General features: G+C 34.7%; 1 protein-coding gene across 3 annotated transcripts in view; it reads left to right on the forward strand.

Annotated features, from left to right (window-relative positions):
* The first annotated feature begins 1612 nt into the window (after window positions 1-1612).
* LOC126752991 (ras-related and estrogen-regulated growth inhibitor) overlaps window positions 1613-17388 on the forward strand; it is a 30294-nt gene continuing 14518 nt past the window's right edge. The window contains exon 1 of one of the 3 annotated variants that reach the window (XM_050464085.1): window positions 1613-2358. The gene's annotated coding sequence lies outside the window, so the exon portion shown is untranslated. The other 2 variants (XM_050464084.1, XM_050464083.1) reach the window with 2 other exon arrangements.

Raw genomic sequence — 17388 nt, forward strand, 5'->3', positions numbered from 1 at the left:
ACGGATGATAACGTCATCCACATATGCCACTATCTTAGGGGCTTTGCCGTCTAAGTTCCTTAGCAGCTAATTCCCCACTAATGTTCATAGTAGCGTGATAGCACTCCATCTTGCGGAATTCCTTTACACACTTCATTGGTCATTCTAGCGTCGTTCCATTCTGCTCTTATCCTTCTAGAGGTCAAGAGACTTCTAATCCAACGTTGTATAGCGGGATCAACACCTATTGACTGGATAAGATTCAGAATAGATTCCGTAGATTCTTTTTTGAATGCTCCATAAATGTCCAGGAAGGCTTCAGTAACATATTCTTTATATTCCAAAGCCCTTTGGATATTAAATATCAGTGGAGTGGATATCAGGAGTGCAGTCTCTACCGTTTTGACTTTGTGTTTGCGCTTCCAGGAAACGCTGCATCACTGATGTGCACGTCCAAGATTTTCGCTAACGTTTTCAGCAGGGAGGAAGTAAAGCTTATAGGCTTAAGCTCTTTCGAGTAGGCTGTGTTGTTTCTTTCGGCCTTCGGTATGACGAATTCCCTAGTTTCTCACCACACACATAGCTAGAAATCGCTTTTGGTCATTCTAGTTTATTCTCCGTAATGACTAGCTGGCGTATATACAGACGAACAGAGAAATGGATATGGCCAAATCGACTCAGCTCGTCAAATTTTTTGGTAAAGTTAAATTTTTTAAACGCTGCTATTTTGCCATTTTTTTTAACCATTGGTCTTTTTTTTGGACAGTATCTTCCACTTCTAGTAGAGAGTTTTTTATTTCATTTATTTTCTTAAAAAATTTGGTTATGTATTCTTAAAATATATATAAATGCACCCCAAATTTTTAGAAGAATTGATAAATTATTGAGGCGATATTTTCATCTTTTTACCATTTCACTGGAACGCGATGAAACCTCTAAAATCTGATATATACGCATAACCCAGGTAGCAAATTACTTCGAATTGCAGTTTTATTTATTTTTAATATTATTTAATATTCCTAAACACACCAGCAATAAAAACTTACCTACATCCACACCCAGCTTTTCAACAAGCAACTTTATACACAGCGTGCATTATATGAAGGTTTTTTAAAGCTAAAAGTTGGACACTCTCTTTAATTTATCATTCACGTTTTTTTTTATTTTGCACCGCGGTTGTTTTAATGCACTTATTTCAGCGACGATATTTAATGCGCGGACAACAGGTCCACCAGTTGCACGCATACACACGCTAATATGTGTAAGTTACTGTGTGTGTAACTTAATTTGTATGTGAGAGCAACCCTGCAACCCTGGGAACTTCCGTTGTTTACTACAACTTACGCGCATTTAGCAACTTGTTGCGCCCCAAGCGCATTCTCAGCACCATACCATGCCACATCACACCATACTGATAAGTAAGTATGTGCATATAAACGCGGCGCACACATACAAGCATAGACTTTTGCTTCTATTTTTTGCTGTATTAAGCATACAGCAGCACGTGCCGCCAAGCAACATGTTGCCGCAACATCAGTCGACTACACGCACTCAGCAACACAGCGAAGTTGTTGGTAACGGTGTGTTGACGCTTTTTAGCCTCATCATTCAACACTTGTGTGTTGGCCTGTCATTCGAGTGCTACATCGTGCGTTGGCCGAAGCAGTTGCTCTTGCGTTCAAGTACAACGCAGATGGTACAACAAAAACAAAACACGCTAAAGTGTATTCGTATAACAAAAACATTGTAGTACAACAATGAAATCACGAAAAAATGCCGCGAAACTAACTCCAACTGTAAAAAACGAATGCCAAACCGACTTTTCGTTGCCACTCGTTGTCTGCAATACGAGTATACGGCAACAAATTCAAGTTCGTCACTTTATCTAACGGTTTTACTGCACTCCAACGCACGCCAGTGGGTCTGTTTCGTTTAATGCAAAACGCTAGCTGGTTCTCATAGTTGTTGGTATTGTTGTATCGGCGCGCCATTCAACCGTTGTATGTGTTGTCGTGCGCATTGACTTTCGGTCTTTTCAACATCACTGCTGTCGCCTCGTTTGAATGTGAGGAAACAGTGTATTCTTGGCGTATATAGTAAACAAAAAACGGCGATAAGTGCTTAATCGCTTCTTAATCGAGCGCGAGTGCGTACGCATAGGTTCGGTGGAGTTCCGTTTTATTCCGTTGTAGCGACAAATATTTATTTAGTAGCAATTTCGCGTTCGTGTAAGTCAAGGTGGCGCACGCCGTGTGTGTTGTATGTGTTTGTGTATAATTTGAGTTCAACTGCCTGCAAGTGACAGCTGACTGACTTTTTTATATTTACAAAAAAATCGTGAACTTTTAGTGTGTGTCAATATTTGCGAATTTAATTTGTGTAAATATTTATATAAACACAGATTTTTTTCTTTTGTGTTTGTTTTTGTTGCTGTTGCTGTGTTTTTTATGGCACTGGCAAAATAGCAGCACAAAAGTCATTATAATAAAATAGGTAATGCGTTGCTTGGTGCATGGTATGAAACATGTTTTGTTTTGCACGCACATGCACACAAACGTTTGCAAAAAATTTCTCTGATTTTATTCCATTTTTTTTTTTGGTGGAAATTCAAGCATGAGCGCCCGCCATCAATTTTTTAACGTCGTAAAGCGCTCGTAAATATTTCCTGCAAAATAAAATATAACTGTTGTAAAACTATGTGGCAGGAAGAGCACACTCACTATGCTAAAGCAAAGTGAATAGTAAGGAATTGAAAACTTTTCTTAGAAGCAAACTATTGCTGTATACTCCTCAGTCGGTTGATGAGCTAAGTAATGTAGCTGTAGTGGGGAGATTTATTATTTAGTAGAAAAAAAGTGAAGGTTGTGATCCAATTGTTATGAGGTGTTCTCGTGGAATAAATACTGAAATAAAAGAAGCACAGGATCTTTCGTGCTAAGAAAAGCAAACATTTTCAACCTAAATGATTTCGTAAATTTAGTGTGAAATTAAACTTAATAAAGACAGACTTAATAAACAGAAGCTTCCAAGAGGGGTCAGACTCATATTATGGAATGAATCACAATTTTTATTACAAAAACGCACTTGAAACTCAAATGGAGACAATTTTTGTTGGAAAAAGATTTTATAAGAAATTTTTATGAGACATTAATAGCATTTTCTTCAATTTACACCCTCAGCGGCTTCAGCGTGCTATTTCTTCTTGAGCTCAATGTATTTTCTTTGACTTCATTTAGGCAAGGTTTTTCAGTCGACAAATAGTCAACGTCATCATAGGTTACTAACTCATCTATGGTAAATCTAACTAGAATATGAAAAAAACTTCCATATTCTATACACGTCTAATAATTCGACGCAATATCCGCCGGAGGAAGCAGAGGAAGAGGAAGACCTCCACTCTGTTGGAAAGACCAATTGGAGAAGGACCTGCCTTCGCTTGGAATCTCCAATTGGCGCCACCTTGCGAAAAGAAGAAACGACTGGCGCGCTGTTGTTAACCCGGCTATCATCGCATAAGCGGTGTCTACGCCAGTAGAGAAGAAGAAGATGCTTTAGAATCGATTTCGGTTTCGACATATGAGCAGCTAAATTTTTTCTCAAATCTCAAGTTCAATGTTTATCTTTGAATGAAACTAATACCTCGGGGTTCAATTTTCAGTTCTTATTGGAGGTATGCGATAATTTATAGTCACAGTTTCTCAACCGTGTCTTAAGGGTTACATGGGTTTCGTCGGGTAAAAAACAGCATTTTTTCAAATATTTTTTCTCATATAAAAAATGAAGTGTTTTTAGAATTTTTTATTCTTACAAACATACACTATTAACAAAGAAATTCTGAAACTTTTGGAAAAAAATATTCTAAAATCGGCCATTGTGACGCCATTTCCGGTGACCCCTCGGAAAAACAATGCGTTGGTAAAATAACTTCTTGAAGAATCGTTTAAAGTGAAAAAATCTTATCTTACTTGAACGAAGGAAACAAAAAACTAAAAATTGAACTTTTGGAAAACATTTTTACAAAAAAAAAATTAAAATTTCGTTTCCTTTTTTTTTAATAGTTATAATGGAAAAGAAATCCTTCGTTCAAGTCTTTAAGAATTGTATCTCAAAAACCTGTTTAAAATTTATTGAAGATCGATTGAGTAATTCTCGAGAAATCTTGCCAATCGACTTCAAAAACACAGTTTCGAGAAAAACGCGTTTAAAGACGGCGCACTTAGCTTAGCTAGCCTCGAGCGCACAAGTTCTCAAGGCTGTATCTCCGAAACTATTACTCGGTTCAACTTGAAAATTTAGAATAATATTCTAGAGGTTTTAGAATTTAATAAGACAATAAAAGAGAAATGATTTTTTGAAACCCGTGAGCCCAAGTAACCCCTTAATTAGGATTTAACGTTCACATTCTGAATACAGAAAGATGGAATTTAAAGCATGAAGACTTAAATTTACACAAAAATTTGCTTTAGATGCCATTTAAGGTCTTTTTGTTCGTGAAGTAACCTGTAAACTAGAGCGGGTCGATTTTCAGGGAATCCAAAAAAAACGGAAAAATCACCTATACGGGATATACATACTTATATATATTCTACGGATCATTCCATAAAACTTTGCCTAAGAGACTACGGGCCTAAAACCAGTTTCGCCCAGCGATTTTTAAGGCGAAGTTTGTTAGGAATCATAATCGCTGCCACGAAACCGGTTTTAGACCAATAGTCTCTTATTTAAAGTTGTTCAGAATGAAACGTTGAACATTTCCGGTAAAAGTGATATTTCCATACCACACAATGGAATGGTGAAAATGTTGATGTACAGTTTTCAACAGATGCAAGTTTCCTTCTAGCATATTTTTAAGATTGATATTACTTCGTGAATTTTCCTGAATTTGAATTAAAATTATTTTCCGCGCTCTGATTTTATGACAGATTTCATTCCCAAAACCACTCCCATGGATCCGCCACTGACGACAAATATAGATCTATGTTATATTTATACCCTATAAATGTACAATATATACACATACATACATATGCGTATCAGTGCCTTCCACACACTCTAAGCGCATAATTGCACAGATATAACAAAAAAAAAGTAGGAAAAATCCAATTAACCCAAAAATAACAATAAGCGTTCAGATTATGGAATTTCGCTAATTTTATAAAGGCATGCAAAAGCACAAAAGCATTAGGATGAAAGGCAAAAGAAAACAAAGGCAATCAACCAAAGCAAACTCTGTCTAAGGATGGAATCAGACTCCTTTCTACACGCACACATACATGCGTACACTTGTGTACACATAAAATTATTCATGCATTGGCGCCCATTATATAACACGTTTAAGGTATTTGGAGTTGCTTAAATATATGCGCCTCAATTATTCAGCTAAAAGTGTTAAAAGCAAATTTATTCTCGCAGCTCTTTTCTGCTGAGGCAAAATTGTCAGCGCAACGCAGTCTGTCGCAGGCACCTACCCGCTGTGCTCGAAATTGCCATCTACTTAACCGTTGTGAAGTAAATCATTATTTCAATGTAATATTTTTAATTTATAGCTACTAAGTGTTTTTGTTGTTGCTGCTTATGGTTAAGAATTCCTGATAATACCACACTTGCATATGTATTAAATTCATTCATATACATACATACTTACACATATATACATACTTATATGTAGTTATTTATCTATCCCACCTTAGACGCTAGTTGTCAGGTTATACCCAATGAACAATATTATTTATCAATTTTGATGACATCCAAGCCTAAGGATTTAATTGGAATATGGACTCATTCTAGTTATGGGATTTTTATGCTCTTCTTTTAAAATGGGAGACTCTTCTGAAATTATTGAAATGACAATTGGGTCTTCGTAACCGGAAAGGACGACTAAACGACCTATCACCTTAGGGTAGGTAGGTAGCTCGAATGGCTACAGCTTTCGGAGGCCTATTGTGTAACCACTGGGACTACAAGCCCCTCACTCTATTGTCTTCTTTCTGAACCACCCTTGTGCTTCTGATGAAGTTCATGAGTCCAAAAATTGTATCTGTACAACCTCTGTAACATCGTCAAGAAACTCTTGCGATTATTTTCCTATACTGAACTCCCATCTTCTATTTTATAGTCTCCTCTTTTTCTACCTCCTGCCAGCTTCTACACTAGTCATTATATGGTGTTTCTAGTCTCCACTAATATCTTTTCCCAAAATTGATTGGGTAAAGTTCTAAACTGTTATAACAATAACTAAAGTCAGATTTTTTAACTATGTGTGGTTTTTAAGAGCTTTGTCTTTGAAATGTTGTTGGAGAGATTATCTATTTTCTGAACATTTTATTCATCGTAAGTCAAAAGATAGGTTAGGTTATACTGGCCGGCTGTCATACATAAACCTACTGGTCATTAGTAATGTCTGATTGAGGTTCAGTTCAATTTCCGTTGAAATATTTGTTATACAGAACGTCAGCGCTATTTGTGAACTTTAAGTGCGATTTGGTATCTAATTTTCGTCTAGCCCCCTGAATTGCGAACCTCCTAAATATTTAAGACGAGTTCTAGACTGGACTGGTGTTCAGTGTCTCTCCCATGCATACTTCCATGTATCGTCATTACTTAGGCACACCCGTATTACATTTAATGCAAGTAGGTATCTGATGCCTACTTCCCTGCATTTCCTACATGATCGGTATTACTTATATTCATCCAACTCCCATGTAATGTTAGTAGGTTTTGACTAGGCATTAGGACAACAACCGTCTTGCAATCCTTTAGAGACCGTGTGAATAAAAAGCATGCGTGTTTTTCTTAGCGACTCTTACACGTGATCTAGGCGATATTCTCGCCCTAATTCGTCTGTCAGGCCTTTCGGAAATTTCATTGTATATCGTTTTTAGTGATTTCCGTATTTCCTGTACTGGTTCATTAGGCAGACGTATGACATTTTTTGCTGTCTCATTAGCTATTTCGTTTCCCGGAATTCTTTTACGACCTGGAACTTATTATATATGCGACTGCATTCTGGAAGCAGCTGCATCTGCTGTCTCCCCGCTTCTAATGGCATTCTCTGATGTAATGCAATGTGAGATTATTGCCTTAAGGGGGGAGCCAGCTTTAGAGGCTTCAAAAATCGATTTTTTTGAGAATTTTTTTGGGAGAGAAAGAAATAATTGAGCAAAGAGAAATTTCTAGGATTTATAGCTTTATATTTAAACATTATTCACACATTTTTTTGATACGAATTCTTTGATATTCTGCCTTTGTGATGCAATTGCCCGATGCATCTCGCATGTGCATATGTCGGACGGCGGGCAGTATGCAGGTCACAATTTCTATCTGAAACAAAAAATTCAAAGAGATTCATATTTTTAATAATTTATCTACTAGTTAAACTTTAAAAATTCCAAAAAGAAAGTGAAAAATATACAAATTTTTTAAATATTGAAAAAAGTGGTTTTTGACCAAAAAAATTTTACTTTATGTTGTTTCAAAATATGTTCAGACTTCACTTTTCTTAGTTTTTTAGTTTAAATAGAAGATAATTTAATACCAAAGATAACAAACTTTGCCCCAATTTCATACGACGTTTAGTTTTTTTTCTATCCTGCCCGCCAATTAAGAAAAATCGTAGAAATCGCGCGTCAAAGTTTTCACTTATATAATATGTATGTATGTCTGCTAGACGCTCGGTCACTATTTCCCTTCTAACTTCGAATTCTCATTTATAACTTAAAGGACATATTCTTAAATAAGCAAAAGTAAAACGATTTTTGAAGCTTCTAAAGCAGGCCGCATAGCTATAACAATGTATATATTGACCTCCTTTATTTTTTTCCTGCTTGGTTAGCTATATCAGCTGCAGTATCCGGAAAGTTTAAAGGTTTTTGTATGAGATTTCGCTGACAGCGGTCCACCACACAAGATTGGCTTGACTACTGCTGTATGTATAACACCAATGCTAAGGATAGGTGATGGATCCCATGCAGACGATAGAATCTTCTTATATGCAAATAGGTCACCACTGGCCTTTTTCACTCTCTACTCAACATTGAGTTTCCACATCTGTGTGATGTCCAAAATTACTGCCAGATACTTGTAATGTTTCTTAATTGTTAACTCAATCTCGTTGAGCCATGATTTCCATAGCGAAATTTTGTATCTCCTTGTAAAGAGTAGGATATCCATCTTACAGGTGTTTATCTCTAAGTTAGCAAATATCATCCATAGGTATATGACCCTGAGGATATTATTAAACATCATCAAACAGTTCCGAAGTCAAGCCTCTCTTCCGGTGTCCTAAAACGTGCAGTCTTTTTCATACCCAGTCTTGTTTAAATGGTTCCAAACGGGGTTACGTGCAATAAAATTAGCTCCTGAGCAATCGAAATAATCCTCACTTGTTCAATTATACTCGTACTTTACGGTTTCCATTATTTTATTGATATTATCAACAAATAGCCTTCTATTAGCTGATTTCGCAGCCTTCCCATTTTCCACACATAGACCTTCAAGAGAATCAGGAAACATCAATAACTGTACACTCATTTCATATTGCTAGTTTTAGGTATTATAATTCCCTACATTTGCCGCTATAATTTCGGTAAGTAGTAGGTCACGAGTATATTTTCCCGAATCTAACAGTTTCACATTTCTCCGATACCCATAGTTCCAGCCTGTTGGGTATAATATTGGGTTAGTTAGTAGGTAAATTTTGTTTTTTATTTTTTGTGTACTGTTGCACAGGTAAAAGCACACAAACGCCCACAATTACATACAAACGGGTGCATGTATGTAAGTGTGCATGTTTTTGCGTATATTGAATTTCCCAAACAATAGAAGAAAAAGTATTTTAGCAAAACCGCGAAAGCCGATAAAACGCATTGACAGCAATTGCGCGTCAAGTGTTGTGCATACAAACACACATACATACATATTTATGTATACACCTCGTATGTACTTAGATACGACAAAATAATAAAATATGTTCTAAAAATAACAACAATGAGATTAACAACGAAATTATATGTATTTAATGATTATACCAATACTTGTCAACACCGGCTACCCCCATCACCAGCGACACCACAAGAGCAGCAACAATGTAGTTATTGTTGCAAATGCACACGTGTTGCGTTAATGATTTTCTATGCCGTGCCGCCCATTTGTGTTAGCGGTTTTCGCCGGTGTTTTTACCCTTTCTTATTGGCACCACGCTCAGTGCACACCCACACAACTGTGTTAAAGCCTACGAACGGAATATATGTATGTGTGTAGTGCTCTATGTGGTGTTTACAAACACTTTTAAAAAGCAAATGCTTTACTTCCCATGACCTTTGCTAACTTTGCTGCATATACATACATACATATGTACATATGTAGCTCTATTTTAGATTCTTAAAAGCGCTATTATACACGCTTTCTAGTGGGTTTTTCTTAATCAATTTGAAATTATATGGTTGCTCTCAAACACAACTACACATACATATGTACATATGTACGAAAATACATATCATCTTACCAAAAAATATTATGTAACATTAACAATATTAATATTAGTTCATAAATTATTGTGTGGAAGAATTTTGAAATTTGTAAATTTTGTTGAGCAAAAATTAACGAAATGATAATAATGTATTGTTTATAGATAAATTTATATGTACTTACATCTTATGACCAAAGGTAATGAGTGGATTTATCAAATTTTTATACTCTTGACACAGTTTGCTATAGAGTATAATAGTTTTGTTCGGTTATTTGTGGGCCCAAATCAGCTATACTTCGGTTTGATGCGGTTTGTGACTAGACGTTCATCCATCGGGGTGAATGCCATTGCAATGGACTTTCTCTCCCACCACGAATTTCACATCTAATTTGCGCTCCTTTATGTGGACACTGTAGTAGATGCCACTTACTCATCTCAGTCCTTGGGCTGTCTATTGCACTTCTTGCACAGCGGTGATGTCAGCCTTTACTTTTAAAAGAACATCAACCATTTGGGCAGCGGGCCCTTTCCAATTGAGTGACCTACCATTCCAGGTGCATGCCCTTAAATCTTAATCTTTAAATCTTTAATGCGTTTACCGTGGTCATCATCAAAAGAGGGGTCTCTTGGGGCGTTTTTTACGTGGCGGGTCCCAAACCCAGCGCACAACCCTGTGGAGAGATGGTTTGCTTCAAAAGGGAGGTTCTTTGGCTACCCAGAAGCCCCAGTACATATGTATAACGGACTTTTTTCCACAAATGTGTGTGTGGGATATATAATTTAATTTGAAAGATAATCATTTCACATCACATTGACAATAGTATGTGTGTATGTCAAAAATGGGCTATACCGAGTCAATACTCGCTCCCTTATATATTATATACAAAGATTTTCAAACTTCCTGGTGACTTTACAGTCCATATATCAGCCAATATATGAGTGATCAACACGACGAGAAATCCGAATGTCTGTCAGTCCGTCCATCTGTCTGGGCAGCTGTAACTTGAGTAAAAATTGAAATATGGTAATGATGCAAAAAAATGATAATGCAAAAAGTGGAGAACGAGTTCATAAATGGGCGTTATCGGACTACAGCCACGCCCAAAAAACGCCATTAAGCGATTAAGCTTAAACCTAGTCTTGGCCCCTATATAACTAACAGCAAGGTTTCCGAACACTCAGCTCACTTTACTCCATATGATTGGTGATTGTACCTATGTGAGGAACCTTGATGAGACCTTGGGAGCATTTGATTGATCTGTGGCATATTAATTGTATGTAATATTGGTTACAATAGATACAAATCGAGTCAATACTACTCCTAACTCCCATATACTGCTTATAAAGATTTTTGTCATTTTACCTAGTTTTGTGCCGAATATGAAAAACGATTTTTTTGTGCAATGTTAAGATTCCAGCCAATCGGAACAGCGCTCACCTGCAGTTAGACTCGACGATTTCCATTATTGCATCGACATTTTCGCCAATAGAACCTTTGCCCAACCGAAACTAAAATACCAGGTGATTGGCTGTTATCATATGAAAGCCAGAAACAAGGCTTTTATCGAAGTTTTTTTTAGAAGAAAAGCTGAGATCCATTTTTGACGCTCGCTCAAACAATACTGACTCAATCAATCATAAAAGATGTTTGATCTTACTTATGTCAAATAGCGTAACACGTTCACATATATCTATCTATTAGAAGAATAATGAATTTTCTCTCACTGAACCTTATATATGTACTTATCAGGTTCATCGGCCCTTGTGGGGTTAGACCAATGTAAAACCGTAAAAACGCCTAAGTTTAACAGATTATTCTGAGAATAAAGAAGAAGAAATTGAATTTCTATCTAACAGTCTTTTTAAAACTTACATTTGAACGAACACAAATATTTTGTTTCGACAATATTTTATTACAAAATGGCGGCTACCGGACCGAATCAAGTTATTTCAGAGATCTTTGACGGCCGATAGTAATTCTAGGTACTCGTCCCATCTGAAGTAAATTATAACACAAGATTTTAATATGAATAAATTTTTTAGCAGATTAGATTTTGCTATCTGAACAATTTGTTTGGAAATTGTAGCATTGTCTTGGGCAATACTCTAAGTCAAATTTTCAGAAGATATCTTGTCATGTTGAAACGACTTCCATATGTACAAGGTCTTAATTTAGAACGATACAGTCGTCCGATTTCGGCGGTTCCGATAATTAAGCAGCTTCTTGGGGGAAAAAGGACATAAGCAAAACTTCAGGTCGATATCTCAAAAACTGAGGAACTAGTTTGCATATACACAGACAGACCGACGAGCATAGCTAAACAGACTCAGCTTATAACGCTGATAATTTCTATACATTTCCTTCTGGGCACTACAAACTTCAAGCCAAACTAACTATACCCTCTTCAAAGTGTAAAAAAATAGTAGAAATATGCATCTCTGGTGGCTACTTCCCTCATTTCCCAAACTAACGAAAGATAACTGAAACTGATTTAACCGGATTCACATACAGATAAAGCTTGCATACCGAAAAGGTTTCCATTTTTCGTTTTTTTTTATTTAACTTATCAAATTAAATTCAAAATTATCTGCGGTTGCTATGCAATTAAAGGTGTTACAGCATAACTTGAAGCGAGTTTGCAGGCACAAATCGCAGGGGTTACCCCAACACACACAACGCACCAGCATAAGAGCATCGCTATACAGCGCACAAATTAGGAAGCAAACCGAGTAGCACAACAAAATCGTACATATTTACAATGGCAATAACATTCAACAGCTCAAGGACGAATCATAGCGAATAATACTGTCAAACACACACGCTCATGCAAGTCTTTTCAATTTGGTATATCCATATGTACCATATGTGTTGTGTGCAAATAATGAACCTTCATATTTGTATGAGATTTACAGCGCACGCACCTCACTTCAAGCCCTTTCATTTGCTTGGTTTGCTTCCACTGTGGGCATCCATATGGACATTAATGAACTGAGCACACCTTAGCACACAAACGTACGTTATTTTCATACATTTACTATACATTATATACTTACATACACAATTTGGTGGTATTTTTATAGTTAATTTATGTGGAAGCGTGCGAATCAGATTGTGTAGAAATGTAGAAATAACATATGGATTATGTTTATTATATATAAATATATGCTTATCTTCATATCCATATTTATGTACATACAATCAATGACCTTTCTTTTGTCCGCGCTTTTGGGATACTAAAAATAGCGGTAATATGATTTTGTGTTTGTTTACGAAGTTACCGAGGTATGAACATAATAAGTACAAATGGAATGTAACAATCTTTGTAAATTAAAGCCATATGAAATAATTCACCACAATTTGCTCATCTAATTTTATACAATTTATTGAGTATTTAAAGTCTAAAATTAGGTTTTGAATAACTCTAAGTAGTCAATACTATAATTTATGCTACTAAATATCGGCGTCTTAAATTAGGATTTATATTTAAGGCAATATCCTTGAAGTTTTCTGCATCCGAACCAACTCAATTGAAGTATACAGTATGTGATAGAGTATCCCTTATCGAAGCAAAAGGTTTTAGAGTTAGCCAATTACAAAAGAACACTCGCTAAAATGATTTTATCTATTATTTCTTTTTCAAAGAAAGTAATGAAGGAGAGAAATGTTTAAAAGTCAGCTAACTTCAAAAGAACACTGGGTAAAATGATTTTGTGTATTATTTCTTGATCAAAGAAGTAATAAAAATGTTTATCATCGTTCTAAATCTTAAATAAACGAAAGTCATTGCTTTAAAAACACTCAATTAGAGTACCCAACATGTATTAGAGTATCCTCCATTAATGCAAAATACTTTAAAGCTAGCCAGCTACAAAAGAACGCTCGTTAAATTACTTTATATAACATTTATTAAACAAAAAAAGATTAAAAGGCTTTAAAACACTCGTTTAAAGAACTCAATATTAGTTAGAATATTCTCTATTGATGAAAAATACTTTAAAGTTAGCCAGCTGCAAAAGAACACTTTCTAAATGAAATTTAAATAATATTTATTTAACAAAAAAATATTTAAAGGCTTAAAAACTCTCAACTAAAACACTAAATATTTGTTAGAGTATCCTCTATCGATGCAAAATACTTTTAAGTTAGCCAGCTGGAAAAGAACACTCGTTAAATGACTTTATATAATAATTATTTAACAAAAAAATATTTAAAGGTTAAAAACGCTCGATTAAAGTGCTGAATATGTCTTAGAGTTTTTCTTTTGGATGCAAAATATTTTAAGCACAACTAACTGCAAAAGAACACTCGCTAAAATGGCTTAATCTAACATTTATTTCGCAAATAAATTGTAACAAGCTTTGTTATCGATAAAATATTTTAATAATCCAAATTTATGGCTTTAAAAACCCTCTGACCGTTTGATAGTTTACTTTGGCTAAAGAAAGAATTTAAGGATATATCTACAGACTGTAAAAAATAATAAAAGTGTTTTTAAATTTTAGCTGAAGTAGTTAGAAAACCATTAAAAATAACCACAAGATACTTTTCGAAGCTAGGCGAACACTTTCGGGGTAGCAAGGATCACATAAACTCGAATCACTCATTCTTGCCTGAAAATTTACTTATGAAATATTGAGTTATGCTTTTTTACACGTTGCAACAATGTTTATTTCGTAATCGTCAAATTAAATTTTATTTTATTCTGCATCATTATAAAAAGAGCTTAGCTTTCTTTACTCATATATACTGCTAAGGTTTCCGATATAGAACATAAAATAAAGCATTAGAATCAGCTAGCATAAACACTGAAGGACTTCAACTTCAACTTCAATTTTCATTTTTCACATTAAGTAGTACAAAAACACATACAAACATGTATACCGTTCATTTAGAGTTCATTTAAATGGATCGCTTCGTCTTAATTGCCATTTATTGTTCGTTTTCGCTGACTAATCAATTTCGATTAACACACTTCGCCAAGATTGCCAATTGCTATTGGCTTATGCTACAGGAGCATACTAAAGTACATATATGTATGTATATATATCGTATATGTAAGTATGTAGATAAACAGGAATATGTGTGCTAATACCTGGATATGTATATATGTGAAAAGAAAAAGCATTTAGTGCTCCACTTTGTTTTGTTATGTGATATCCCGAGTTCCTTAAGGTCTCACGCCTGAGGCGCGCTACTTAAGTAAATAGGACAAAAGCAATAGTCATTAGAACGTGTCAGCGATAGCTTAAATGTAGTGTCGATTAGGTGTGTCAGACTTTCGATTATTTGCGCAATAAAAATAACCAGAGCGATTAAGTACAAACACGCATGCACCAGCACATACATTTGTAAGCTTACAGGATACTTAGCAAGAAATGTTATAACTTGACATATTCGACACATTTATTGCTGGCACTAAAATACGCACTTAGCTGGTAATTAAAATGGGCAAAATTATTATGGCGCTCACTGCTTAAGATTTATTTAAGTGTATATACATATATATGAGCAATATGTATATTTATATACATGCATATACATATATTATATGTATATTATCAACATATATAGATATATGTATATATACATATTCATAAGCGCATTTCATATGACTTTTGCTATGCATACAAACATTATTGAAACATATTTGAGCTGCTCTGGCAGCCATTGACCCGCTGACCTACTCAGTTCATTAACACTGACTGAGTGATGAATATTTTAATGATTGTTATTTTGTTTATATTTGTGAAGCAGACAACCCCAGACATTTACAACCAACATAAACAATGCAAGTTTACATATGTTTGTACATTATATGCATATAAGTACATATATATACATTAGGGTGTGGGTTATTTCACCAGTTAATTATATTTTTGCAAAAGCCTCTTAAAGTATCAGTTCATGCTCTAAAAAAACATCCAACATAAAAAATTTCTTTATTCAATTTAAACCGTGCCTTAATTATGTTTCTTTTCCGATGAATATGCATATAAGTAACATGGCTATTTTTGAAATTTTTTTAATACAAAATTCTCCGCTCTACAATAAAAGTCTGATTAATTTCCTCATAAAATCATTGCTTTAAAAGTTATTCGCAGTTAAAATAATGCATCAAATGTAGTAAGCTCATTCAATAACAGCCCGTGTATGCAGCACCATGGCGTATGAGCAACATACAATTTATAAGGCAATTGTATGTTAAAAATGCTCAGCACATTTGATACAAAACTTTAACTGCGTTGAACTTTTAAAATAAGGTTTTTATGAAAAATATCATTGAGACTGTTTGTGCAGAGCGCCAAATTTTTTATTAGAATGTCCTTATATTGTAAATTATTTGCTTTGGAGGTAAAAATTTAATGCAAAAAATCAAATAAGTATTAACTGAGGAATTTATATGAAAAGCAAAATGATTTGGCCACTGAAAAATAAAGAACTTGCTTACGTTGGATAATTTGTTTTTAAAGAAAAAACTGAAACTAATGTAACCTTTGAGCGTTTGCACAAAAAAGTCTACTTGGGAAATAACGGACACCCTATTATACATACATATATGTTACTTGTAAACAGAAGTGCTTGAACAGACAAAGACTAGTTTACTATTAGAATTTTCGTTTTCAAAATCTAGTCCGAAGAAAACCAGAATTGTCAAAATCTGCGCAATTACTTTTCGGTTAATACAATCCCACCTGAAATTATTTATTAACGAGACTTTTTTTTAATTTAATCTTATTTTATTTCAGTATGTAAGCAGCAGTTCGTTTATATTTCAAGATTTCATTTCGTTTCAGCTAAGAATCGGAGACGTTCATTCGGTACATTAAATCTTTCACAGACAATTCATGTGGTACCCAAGCATCGAGCTTCTTTTGTAGCCAGCCTTTTTTAAATGGTTCAAACCCGTTTGATGATGAATGTTAAGTTCCTTAGCGATGTCATGGCTGCTTATGTGACGGTCCTGGTCAATCTTTTCCATAATTTCATCGACTTTTTCAACGATAGGTCGACCAGAGGGAGCGAGCGAACCATTATCGAACTGATACATCATCGTCTCCGTAAACTTCACAAATTTCATTGGTGACTTGCGCGGCATTTTTCATTTTTTTACACAAAAATTTCAAAATATAGCGAATTTCTTCATTATTTTCACTAATTTTTGAACAGCTGTAACTAACAAAAAAATCCGTTGTGATTTGTAGTGGTTGTAGCACAGCTTGTGATCAGCACAATTCACTGCTGGGTTTATAAATATTCATGCCTAATTAAATTCGGAAATGCCATAAATCACTTGAATGGTTCAGTAATTAAACAGTTGCCTATGTTCATATACACATAGATACATACATACATATATACCATATATAAATACTCGTAATTGTTATGTTCATACAAACATTATTTGTTATCATGTAGAAGAACGTCGAATATTTACTTAGATATAACAATACATCAGTTGTAGCTACATAATCTATGTGTCATAAATATACCCATTTATAACGAAATATACCTCAACAATTGTCGGAGGCTATAACAGAGAGCCTTGAGTACCCGATTAGCAATGTCGAGCACAGATAATGTCAAATAAGTAAAAGCATTTCTGATTTGCAAAGGTTTCTTATAAAACTCTGAAATAGTTTATTAGCAATGTGAGAGCTTGCTATTTGTCAAATAGCTTCCGATGCATCAGCTGTTCCATCTAACAAGGATTTGAAATCACTTTTAAACAAAACGACATGCATTTGAGTTCCTTTTCAATACACAATATTTTTACTCATTTCATAGTAAGAGTACAAAAGCTTTTGTTGTCCAAAGTATTTACATATTTTGGAATTTATAAATTTATGCATAAAAAAAACGGCATGGAACATCAAAAATTGTTTTCTTATCCTTTAATTCCAAGCAAGGCTTGCTTGCAGTGTTGAGGCATTTGTACAAAGTG

Source organism: Bactrocera neohumeralis, chromosome 3 (assembly GCF_024586455.1).
Source record: "Bactrocera neohumeralis isolate Rockhampton chromosome 3, APGP_CSIRO_Bneo_wtdbg2-racon-allhic-juicebox.fasta_v2, whole genome shotgun sequence".
Taxonomy (NCBI): Eukaryota; Metazoa; Arthropoda; class Insecta; order Diptera; family Tephritidae; genus Bactrocera; species Bactrocera neohumeralis.